Source organism: Oenanthe melanoleuca, chromosome 1, assembly GCF_029582105.1.
Source record: "Oenanthe melanoleuca isolate GR-GAL-2019-014 chromosome 1, OMel1.0, whole genome shotgun sequence".
NCBI classification, from domain to species: Eukaryota; Metazoa; Chordata; class Aves; order Passeriformes; family Muscicapidae; genus Oenanthe; species Oenanthe melanoleuca.
In genome coordinates, this window is record NC_079333.1 from 78,505,699 (window position 1) to 78,518,044 (window position 12,346).

General features: G+C 43.1%; 1 protein-coding gene across 1 annotated transcript in view; it reads left to right on the forward strand.

Annotated features, from left to right (window-relative positions):
• Window positions 1-10,041: 10,041 nt before the first annotated feature.
• P2RY8 (P2Y receptor family member 8) overlaps window positions 10,042-12,346 on the forward strand; it is a 31,234-nt gene continuing 28,929 nt past the window's right edge. The window contains exon 1 of the mRNA XM_056499222.1: window positions 10,042-10,199. The gene's annotated coding sequence lies outside the window, so the exon portion shown is untranslated. The remainder of the gene's footprint in view (window positions 10,200-12,346) is intronic.

The following is a 12,346-nucleotide window of genomic DNA, read 5'->3' on the forward strand; positions in this document are numbered from 1 at the left end:
AATGAAGAAGTGAAAAGGTTTCTGATGTGTAAGAGCATTTGTTCCTAAAAATATATATATAATATATAAATTTTTAAAAAATATTTGGTTTATTCTTTACTCATTTGGCTTTCTTCCATTAAAAAGAGACCTTCTTTATTTTACTTTGTAAAGCAATTTGAGTAGAGATCACAAAATCCATCCTACAACTGTGGCAGCATTAGGTGCCAAAACAGGAGATGCCCAAGACCAAAATCTGCAGTCAGTCCTCTGCTTGTCCATTCCCCTGCCAGCCCAGGCTTCTGGCAGGAATCCTGCAGCTGTCTGATGCCTTGGGCTCCCTTTGTGAAACTCCCCCACAAACTGATCAGCAGCCCTTCATTTTACAGCCCTAGTGCCCCTGTTGCCTGCTGTGCCCAGCAGAGAGCCAGCTCCTAGCCCTGCTCTCTGTCACCCTGCAGCTCTTGCCTTCTGCAGAAGGAGGTGATGCTCCAGCTCAGGTGCACACAGAAGCCTCAGGCACTGCCCAGGAATTGGTCACTTGACATTGCAACCATTTGAGGTGTTCACATCTGCTCCTCTGGTGTGCACCTTCTCCAACTCTTTAATTTAGGAGCACCACACTTTTCAGTGCAGGAATGACAGACAACAGCTAACTGATGTGTTTGTTTCTCTGACCTACATTTTCCTTAAGAAACACTGCTTACATTAGAGATGCTGCTTTGGCTCTCAGGTCTCTGTACTCTCTCCCTGCTCACTAGCAATGGCATCACAATACTCAAAAACTTCTTACTGAAAACTTTTCCCATCCTCTTGTACACAGTTCAGGGAAGCCAAAAAGCACACTGGTGCTTTCAACTTTGTATTGTGCAGGATTTTTGTGATGTGCTATATGCCTGAAACAGTGATAACAATAACCCAGTGAGCCTACATTGCCAAAATGAAGAGTTTGTTTGGGGTTGTATAAGCTTCTGATGGCATTAAACAATCTCCACTTTGATCCTGTGGTTGTTATTGTGCTGCAAAGAGTTTTGATGAAAGGCACAAATGAAGATCTGCAGATACATTCCTGACACATGCATTGGCAATGAAGATATGCTGAGAACGTCCTAAGAAAAGAATTGCAGAACTGAAAATGCATTTAATCTGGAGTAGATACACATTTCATGATTTTTTGGGGACCGGAAAAGACTGCTATTTCAGAGCTCCATTTGCAAAAAAGACATCAAGCTGCTCTCTGCCAGAACACTTGCAACTTCTTTGGAGGACAATTACCACCACAAAACAGCTCAGTATGATATTTTTTGGCATCATCACACTGCAGACCATGGACGTCTCTGAATTAGAAATGCAAGGTGTACATTATTGCAGGCGCCCTGCACCCTGTTGGACTACATTTCTTGGGCTTAAAAAAATCCTTCCAAAGCTTCTTTCCCTTTTGCATTCCTAAAGGAAATTACTCAAGACAATACAATAAACATTCAGCCATGGAGCAAAGAAATATCTGGACTGAGAGCGAAATTCATTGTTGCCTGGGTCAAGGGTAAGTGCAGATGAGTTGACAGCGCCTGCAGTTAAAAACTGAATGGCAGAAAGAGCCACAGATTATCTTCAATCTGCCTACGTAAATTTAGTTTCCTCTTTGCAATCAGTGTTTGTGCTGTTGATCATTGAGTGTTAACACATTTCATGTACATTTCCTAATGATGTTTGTGCTTTATCAGCCATTTCTGGGCACAGCCTGCCATGTTATGTACCCCCAAATATCCGAAGTGTATGGCAAAGCAGGGCACAGCAGAAAATCAGCCTGGTGCTCTGCACCTCTCCTCCCTCCAGGCACTTACAGCCTCACCTGCTGCCCAAGGTGTGCTCCAGGGAGCCCCAGCCACAGAAGCATCCCCTAGGGCTGTAGCTGTGCCTAGGGGACAGCTGGAGCACTGTGGCTGTGCAAGCAGCAGGTTTGCATGGCAAGCTGCCACTCCTCTGGAAACCTGCAGCTAAAAGGACTCCTGGCACAGCAAGTGTGCCACACAGCTCCTCCCCAGCTGCCTGGGCACTCCTATAAAGCCTTCCTCACCCTTGCTGCTCACTTCCTCACTCCTTCCCTCCCCAGAGCCCTTCCAGCAGGAGCCATAAGCAAGCAGGTTTTTCCCTGAGCCACCTCCAGGTGTGTGCCCTGCCCTGATGGGAGCATTCTGAATGCACAGCTTTGCAAGCAATGGCAATGAGGATGTCAGGAGCAAGGCTATAGCCCCCTGAGGATGCCAGGAATACTGGAATCAGTATTCCAGGAGCTGCCATGCACCTTAGCAGAGCTGGGAACATAGTTGGACCCTCACTTTTTTTTGTGTGTGATGGTCTCAGGAGTAATTACAAGACTCAAAGTACAAGATTGATGCATTTATCGTAGGAATAGAATCCAGGTTCCTGATTTAAACTGCAATACAGAGCCCTTTGGAAATATGCATGACCTAACCTCCTCCTCTCACACACCCCATTCCCTTTTTCAATAAATGCCACAAAATATTTTTTGTAACTCGCTGAAAAGATTTCTTAGCAAATGTGTGTCTAGAAAAATCAAGAGCTTTTCTGAGTGTAATAGCCACACAATAAATAATTAATGAGTAGTAAGATCATCTGGGTTTTTTTTATTTTCCTCTTTTTCTTAAAAAGAAGGGGCAAAACCAGACTTGTCTTGAGACATAGATGACACCTTTAAGCAATGGTTCATGATAATTTAAGAAATTGGGTGGAGTACTTCCTTCCTGCAATCTGTTTGTAACGAGTGAAAAGTGAGAGACAAATAGGATGTCTTATACAACATCTGAAAAACAACCTTTTAACAGTTAAAAAAAAAAAAAAAAGGCATTTTCCCACCTCCCTAGTGGGCCTAATCCTGAGTCTTCTTAAAGACCCTGATGTCAACCCCCTGTCTTGGTAGGTGGAATTGCTGGTGCTGACCAGCTGGTAACTGTTTCACCTGTTATTTTCTCTTCTTGCTCAGCAGGCAGGCTTGCTTCTTGCACACCTTGTCTTGGGGGTAAAAGTAGATTTGTCTTCAAGGTATTTACAGTGGCAGTCAAGACTTGACAGCATCTGCTTAGCCAAACATGGATGAATACATTTTCCCAGCAGCTGTGGGGTGCAAGATGGGGACAAAGGGGGAAAAACACAACCAAAGCCTGCAGGGACCTCACCATCCTGTCTGCAACAGCCACAGCCTCCTTTTTCAGCACCCTCTGCTTGAGAGCAGACAGCTGCTCTCAAGCATCCAGTGACCATATTTCAATTTGTCACGTGTACATGGGGCAACACATTTAAAAAAAAACGCTTTTCAAATAGCTTAAAAAAAAAAACAACTCCTGAAACACTTCAGTTGATAAAACAAAAAGCAAAAACTAACCCAAAGCATTATTTTTTTTTTTTTTTCAAACACCTAAGATACTTTGCCTCCCTAGGTATTGACTTTTGCAGGAGCTGACCATTTTCCTGCTGGTTTTCTCCAAGAGTTAGAGTGGTTACAAGGATCTAGGAAGATGGTCAGCCTGAGGAAAGGCTTTCCCACTTGCATATGCTTTGTTTGGGATTGCACTAGGTGATCTTTAAAGGTCTCTTCCAACCCAAACCTTGTATTATATCTAGCACCTTGGTTAATCAGGGAACAGGCAAACAGAAATCTTTGGTTTCCTGCCCACTAGCCACTAAAGTGTTTGGGCTGGCTACTGAGGTGTGTCAGGAAACAAGTCTGGTGGGTAAGGAACCAAACAGCCTTGATAACTAGGGACTGGGGGAGCAAAGTGCATCCCACTCTAAGAGATCAGGTTTGTGACCACTTGAGGAACTTGGCTGTGCATAGAACAATGTGCAATGTGCATAGAACTGATGAGATGCATCCCAAGTCCTCAGGGAATTGGCCATTGCAGTTGCCAAGCCCCTCTCTATGATATTCCAAAATTCATGACAATCAGGTGAATTTCCTGGTAACTGGAAAAAGAGAAAACACTATACCCATTTTTTAAAAGGATAGAAAGGACTGTGGGAGCTACAGACTGTGAGCCTTCCCTCTGTGCCTGGATCATGGAGCAGATCCCCCCAGAAGCTGTGCTGAGACACATGGAGGGCAGGGAGGTGACAGGACATCAAAGGCAAGCTCTGCCTGGATATCCAGGAGGCCTTTGTCACTGGAGTGACTGCAGCAATGGGCAAGGGAAGAGATCAGGTCTGTCTGGGGTTCTGTAGGGCCTTTGACATGGTCCCTTCCTCCATCCTTTCTCTCCAAGCTGGAGAGAGGTGGGCTCAAAGGGTGAGTTGTTCAGTGGAGCAGGAATTGGTTGGATGAACTCATTCTGTCCCTAGTAACACAGCTGTGACCAAAGCCTTGCCCATGCTGATTTCAGCTGGTCAGTCCCTGGTGAGTCAAGGCATGACCCCAGAAACTGAGACCCAAGAATGTGTCTGCTTTGGCTGACATGGTTTTACTGGCATCTCCTAAGGGCCAGACACCCAAGACAAAGCTCAGTTGTGGGTAACACTCAATTCCTTCTACCACAAGAGTGTAGAGGGACCCCTTCTTTCTGCAGGACCACAGAGATTTGTCTCTTGAGGTGACTTTGGGAGGGCTTCAGAGCAGTGGGGCATGTGGCCATGTCTGCCTGTTAGGGGCTCAGCTCAAACAGACACCTGGAAAATGGCAATTTCTGATGACATTTTCTCCCAACCCAAGTTACCTTGGGTAAAATTCTGATTACTCTGCTTGTCTCTGTCTGATAGAACTTTCCTTCTGTGAAATGCAGTAACCTGATAGACCAAGGTCATGGATCCTGCCTCCTTCCAACATTTCTCCTACAGAATTAACATTTGAGGTTCTCAGTCCTGAGTCTGGGCCTTTGGGTGAAAATTATATGCATTTTTTTAAAAAAATTACAAATGACAAACATAATTGGACTTTACACAACTGGTGGAAAAATACTTCCTATAACTACACACTAGGCAAGAAATCCTGATGCCTGTGCCTTTTTTTTCCTCCTCCTTTGCAATGACTAGAAAATTAAAGGAGACTCATTTATGTAGGGATAAAACCCTGAAATAAAAATAAGAGCAAGGGGAAGTCACTTTTAAGGGCTGACTGGGTATCAGGATTATCAAACTGAAATCTGCCTTGTAAGAGTTAGTCAGACCAGCAGTCTGTCAGCAAATATGCAATTTTCTGAACTATTTCAAAGGCAGTTAAAGGTTTTCTTAAAGCTGAGTCAATTCAAGCTAAGGCTCTAGCTGTGCTGTGCAGGTGGATTTATTCAGACTGAGCTTTTGAACCATCACAATGGAGGCAGTGATCAAAACAGCAATGACAGAGTGATTAGAACCTTAAAAACATAGCCATGGTGAGGATTAGAGATAAAAATTTCATTAATTTCTACTAGATCAAGAAATGTGTACTTTGTTTTGTGCTGATTAAATTTTTAGTGTCGGTCCAGAGGCATTTTTTCATTTAGGATGTTTTTTTCTAAAACTGTTTTTAGGGAGTTTAGGGTCAGCTAATTCACAGGAGTACTGTGAGGTGGTAGCTACAGACCTGGAAACAGAGCTCTGGTGTTTCACAAAGTGGGATTTAGCTGCAGGAAACTGAGACACCTCTTGTTCTCTTTCCAAGCATCACCTCCCTCCCAGGAGCAGTCATCCTCAGATCACAGATTTATTTTGCACTGAGAGTATTCAATATTTTGTACAACACTGAGCAGGAAAGAAAAATGCTGCATTTGACCTTGCACTCTGATGCATGTCACAATGCATCTGATGAGCCTGGTTATTCCTGAATTGCAGGCTGTGCCCCCTGCTTCATCCCACCCAAAGGGCCCAAAAGGGCTTTTCCCCTTTTCTCTGCTCCCTTGTTTCTCCACCCCCTTGCACATCATGGAGTATTAACTCTCCTCTGCCATCTGTCATCACTGTCCCTCTCTTCCTTCACAGACTTTTTCTCACCCCTTGCTTGCAATAAGGTCTCATTCACCTGAGCCTTTGCTGCAAGAAAAAATCATGCCAGGAGTCTGCTTTGGAGAATCCCTCTGGATTTGCATAGAAACCAAGAGGAAAGTGTGAGTGTGTTTGGAGGGGGAGGAGATGTTGAGACTCTGAAAGTCTTGAGACAGTTTGGTTCAGAGGTGTGACCAGGACACTCACCTCAGTGTGAAAATTAGAAAGTTCCCCTGGCTATGGTAGAACAGATGTAGTTGGAGAGATCCTGGCCCAAAAGGCAGTCCAGTGACTGAAAACAAAGCAAAGACCTGTATCATGTACTACTATCATGGCCACTCAATTAGGCAGCAGCTCTCATTTCCTATGACAGAAATTTCCTATGCTGAAATGAAAAGATGTCAGTTTGAAAACACTGGCATGACTTTTTTTGCTTTGAGTTTTCCCATTCATTTGCTCTTGGGCAACATTACATGAGCCTGCAATTTGGGGGTTGAATAGCTGACAGACAAGATGTTTTGATCCTTGGAGGCTGTGACATTGAGGAAAGAACCAGGTCACATCTCAACTGCAGGGAAAAACTGTTAGATATGTTTTCTTTCTCACCATACTACCCCTCCATGGGCCTAGAATATCTGTAATGAATCTAACTAGAAGTAATTGGTCAAGATATCTGCTTATTCCTTCAGAGCTCATAGGAATGTCTCCTTTCTGGAGAGCTCCACAGGTGATTTCATGTTAGCACTAAAATGAACAATCAGTCATAACTGAGGCCAGGAGTTTCTTCAGATGTGTAATGGCATCATAGCACACAGGTTACACAGCATTGGGCAAAAATGAGTTTTGCCACCTGACAATGACCAAAGTCATGTATTCTGCCAGCCATGTGTTCTGCCTTTCCTATCATTTTTGGCATCACAACTCAGTTCTGAGTTCTGAGAGGGGGTGGATGTTACACAGATTGGAGATATCAGATTGGTTTTGAGTTAGGGATTCTCCTCATTCTTTTCACTGTTTTCCTGCCTGGCATTCATCCCTTACAAAAGCTCACCTTGCTATGGGACAATTCATGCCATGGTTATCTCACCTGTCTGGAATGGAGCTGAGACCTGGAGATCTGCTCAAGGCCTCCTGGTGCTGGATGACAGAGAAGCAGAAGTTCTCAGAAAACTCTTCTCCTTTCCTGTGACACAGGATAGATTCACCAGACCCTCTTTCCTCCCTCTCTGTTCTGCTTCTCTTCTTTCCACAGTTCAGGGACTCCTTCTCTCAGCCTCCCTTGCTCCTGCCACCTTCTCTCACATCCACACAGATTTATCCTTCTCACTCCCAAATCACAGGACTTCTTTTTGGAGGCTGCCTACTGTCACTGCACTTCCAGACCTCCCACCACCACCTGTGCAAGCTGCTGATCTCTTTGTGTCCCAGAGCAGCCAAAGCTGAGCTCCAACCAGAGCTGCACAGCTCAGCTCCAGCTGAGATGAGGAGCCCCTTGGGAAGGTGGAATGACAGCTTGCATCTCTTGTTTTCCTGTCACAGCTAACATTGTGCCATGTCCTCCCACTGTTACACCTTCCTCTGCTCATGGAATGACAGGCTAGGTCCATCAGAGACCCCAAAACAGGTCCTGTATTTATCCTGCAATTCTGCATTCCTCCAGATCCTCCTCTGCTGCAGAAGAGAATCTAACATTTGCTTCTCTGAAATAACATTGCTGCTAATGAATGATAAAATTAAACCGTTTATATATATATATATATTTTTTTTTTTTTTTTTTTTTTTTTTTTTTTTTTTAATGCAAAGGGTTGGTATGGCCTGAGGCCATATGGCTCAGGGCCTTGTGCAAATCAGATCCCCATCTGCATCTGCTTCCTCTGGGCTCCAGGAACCAGAGCCACATTCAGGTCAACCTCAAGGCTGTTGCAGATTGACCCTAGAGGGAGACCTCTGCACTGGAGAGATACTGAGGAGCTTTCTAACATCACTTAGGGAGAAAAAAAAAGTCTAAAATGCCATCAGACTAAAATATCTTACACAAAAGTCATCTCCCTGTCTCCCAGGAGAACACAGCCGAATTGCAGGTTTTTAACAACAAAGGCAGGAGCCCAAATACTCATAGACAGCTTGAGACAGCTCCAGGGAGGACTCTCAAAGTGAACCCCAGAGCCTGCTGAGCTCAGTGAGAAGCTAAATGAGGGCTCCACCCAAAGGAAATGCATCTATAAAAGTTCACACTGTTGCTCATAATCATTCTGAAAGATACTACCAGCCTTTAGAGGGATGCTTTCTTAGCACTTAACTGCTTTCTGAGGAAATTGCAGCATGGCCAAATGAATGTCATCAAATTGATTACCTCGTAGAAGTAGTAGCAATCATCATTATCATTATCAAATTATTAAATAATTTTCATTTCATTATAATATGTTATGAAACATCACAATATATTGTACTGCAGCATTAATTACTGCATATACTCATTATTCTACTCCAGGACTGTAGAATTTTATGATTTTTTGGGAAAAGTACATGCTGGTTCTTTTCATTCTGAAAGTTTTTTTTCCCTAGTTTTAGAGAGGAAAGCTTCTTTAAAATGGTAGTGAATTAAAACTTGCAAAATTTTAATTATTTGTAGCCTTAAGGATCAAAAAGTGCAAAATGAAAAGATCTGTTTCTAGCCTGCTATATTTGAACTAAAAGAAGATTTAAAAACAAAAACAAAAACAACCAAAGAAGCAAACCAAATCTCATTTTTAGAGGAGTTTTTAGGGGGTCTGATTCAATAATTTTTACACTTTTTGAAGCTATGAGACTGAAACTTCTTCCTGTTTACCTGTGAGCTTGTGAGAATACTGACAGTTGGTTTCAATATGTTTTACGTGGAAGTGAGAGGAGCTAAAGCAAGAACTTGAACCTCTGTCCTGTAACCATGTTCAAAGTAAAGTGCCCTGGTGTTTCTGCAGATGAAGCTATAGCAATAGCCATAGCTTGAGGGGGTCACAAAAATGTTTTGGCCTCCATTCCAAGACAGCAGCTAAGCACCTGCTCAGATCAAGGATCTTGAGTATCCTCATTATATTTGTGGCAAACTGCAAAAGAGTAAACTTCAAGTGCAGACCAGTCTCATCAGTGTCTTGTGGTAGAATGCCTCTTGAATCTTAGTTACTGGAAATAATCATTAGGAAAACAAAAAAAACTTAACTTGCAGAGAATAAGGATTTTTTTGTAGTAGTAGTTATAAAATCTTGATTGCATAAAAAAAATCATGTGAGCATATATATCTATATAGCAGCAGGAACTCTTATTTGGATGTTAAAACTCCCAGGTAAAGAATCTTGCACAGGTCTTTTTCTTTCCACTGCCTATATTCAAGAGTGCCTTTGATGACAAACTGTGGTGTAGACACCTCCAGTGTGAATGCCCAGAGCTAGGTAAGACTCAGAAAACCCCAGAAAACCCCAGCACGGGTTCTCTCCACAGGCTCAGAAGCTCAGGTGCCACCTTGGGCTCTGTACAGAGGTGTCACTGACCAGAAGCAGCTTGTGCTCTTGTGGGCAGCTGGCCTTTAATGGCTTTCAGCCTCAGAAATGCCTTTTAGTCAAACAGATAGATCTAGGCAAGGGAAACAGGTTTTATGCACAGAGGAGTGTTTTGTGCAGAGGATTAACTCCTAATGCTCCAGGGTGCCTGACTTTTCAGCTGGAGACCCTCTGTGTATAGAACTATCATGCACTGTATGTATATCAAATGCTTGTCCAGGCTGCAGTGGATGCCACTCCTTCAAATAACCTGGTTTTTCACCTTGCTCTCTTGTGCACCACAACACTGAATTCATGCTGACAATATTGCACCACTGCTCTAAACTCTTCTAAAAATGAGAGTTGAGAGGTCAAGCCATTACTCTAGGTCATTTCTGTACTTCATTACATAAGCATCACTCAACAGTAAAATATACTTGGTCACAGTCATGCAGAAGACACTGCAGTTTTTCTCTTCCACAGGGGTGATCAATGCCTTTTCCTCCAGCCACCTGCATATTCTAAGTGTGAAACAGAAATCATGTATAGGAGGGCAGAGCATTCGTTGCCAAACGGCAGTGGAACTGTACTTGAAAGACTTCAAAGTGAGGAAGGAGTTAATCATTGCAAAAATAGTCATTTCCTGAGTCCTCTGGTTGGATGAGTAAAAACTTTCAACTATTTCTATTTCTTCTGTGTCATTTAAGAGGCTTTCCAAGGTACCTCTCAGACCAGGTAAGGAGTACAGCTTTTCACTTCATTGTTTATTCGTAATAGTTTCTCAGAGGAGCCAGACTCAGTCAAGACTGATTTTTTTTCTCCCTCCTATTATTTACATCTGAAACGAGAAGAAAGTTCATTGCAATCCAAAAAGTACATTGTGTCTCTTTGTGCCAGATGACTGTGAGCTGTAGAAATAAAGGAAGAACTGTGTGGTGTAATAATAGAGCAAAGATAATTAAGAAATTATGTTGCACATATTTGGAAGTCAGAATTATTGTGGCAAATGCTGCAGGAAAAGAGAAAGAAAACTTATCGCCAGTTTTAAGGAGTTATCTCTGCAAGATAACAAAATAAGGAGTTCTCAGGTGCACAATTTGCTTTAGTGAGGAGAGTAGCAAAAATCATAGTGTGTCTTCAACTCTGTTTTTAAAAAGGGGAAGATTAAGCTTCTACATATTGGGGGACAGAAAAAAAAATCAAACCCAGACAATTTTGGGCCAGTTTTAGTTGTAAATCTGGACCTGATATCTATCTGTAGCTATCACAGAGCCATGTACTATATTCATCCTGAGACTGCTCCGGAGATTTGCAACAGCTCAACATACACACAGAAGTGTGCAGCAATATCATAAAATGATAAAATTTCACCAGGGTCTTTTGATGCATAAAAGCTGGACCCAGACAGACAGGCACCAGAAGGAAGTGCAGGCACAGTGCACTTTTGTGTACGGCATTTGTTGCCTCTTAGTAGATAAGGAGAGAGAATATTGGTGTGAAAACTTTTTTTGTTTTATTTAATAGTTCAGAAATAAGCATAAAATAGCCATCTGTTAAGCATTTATTGTATTAATGTGCTGTCACCCTGTCACCATACAGAAAGGGAAATTGTGCCATGCTGATTCCTGAGTGAAATCATATACTGGTATGGCATTTGTGGTTGTTTTAAGACTCAGAGTTTTTGGCATTTGTGGGTTTTTAAATCTTTGCTTGCAATCACTTTTAATGTTTTGACATTGAGTGCGTGAATGTCTGGTTTAAACACTTTCTGGATTTTATACATAGTAACCAGGAGAATCTAGTTGAGACTTTTAAGAGCATTGGTTTGATTCAGACACAAAATTTCCATCCACACTGGTGCTTCATTCCTAAATAATTTCTGCTTTACCTGTAAAATTTCTGTTAGAGTAGCAATTGGACCTCTGTAATGAATTTTACCCTCAGCAGACCCAATGATCCACTTGAAGTTTTGTCACTGCATCTATGGATGGGTAATTCATAAGAATCCCAGCGGATGCCAGACCCGTGCCCTGGTTTTTGCAGCTCCCCAGTGCAGGCAATCTGATCAAGAACCTCAGTCTCCCCTTGCAAACAGCTGTGTCAGTTTAGAAACAATCAGAGAGCATGTCCCCATTCTGCTAGGGAAGAGGCTGTAGCATGGGCAGAAGCATTTGCATCAGCTTTAGTCTTCTCAGTTTGAACATCAATGCTAAGAAATTTGCTGTTCCTTACAGGTCTGTATGGCCTTGGCGGGTAAATAATTGCAGCCTATACCACAGTTTGCTGCAGGAAAGCTGGCTGAGGTGTGCCTACTGTCCTGCAGTCACATTTCCCAAGGGCTCAAGGGAAAGTGCTCAGCAGCTTTGTGGGAAGAGCCAGCTGAACCCAGGCATCCCCTGTCCCCAGCCAGCATCTTACCCTCTCCTTGTGTGTTCACCTTCTGTCTCGCAGCGTGGGTTTGGGTTCAACTCAGATGTGCCTGCCTGTGCACAAAATTAGGCTTTCACTGATGGCTGTTGTGCAGAAAAGGCCAGCTCAAGTGGTTTAAAATGTTGCTGCCAGTGCTGTGTTTCAGCATCAGTAGCTCTGTTTGATGTGGGAGAAGGGAGCGCTCCTCCGTGGGAGGGTGGCATGGGTTACGTGCAGTGGTTATCTGCAGCAGCACTGGAAACAGACAAATACTAGAAAGGTCCTTCCTTGTAGGTAACTTTGGTCTGCCACAGTAACTGCTGAGTTCTGGTCAAGTGGCCTGAGGGGAGAAACCCAGACAACTCAGCCACAAGTTATTCTGTGCTAGACTCCCCTGTCCTGCTCGAAAATGAAGGCACACCGAGACTGTCACCATGCATCTAAATGACACCATGCTGGTGTTTTGCACATAT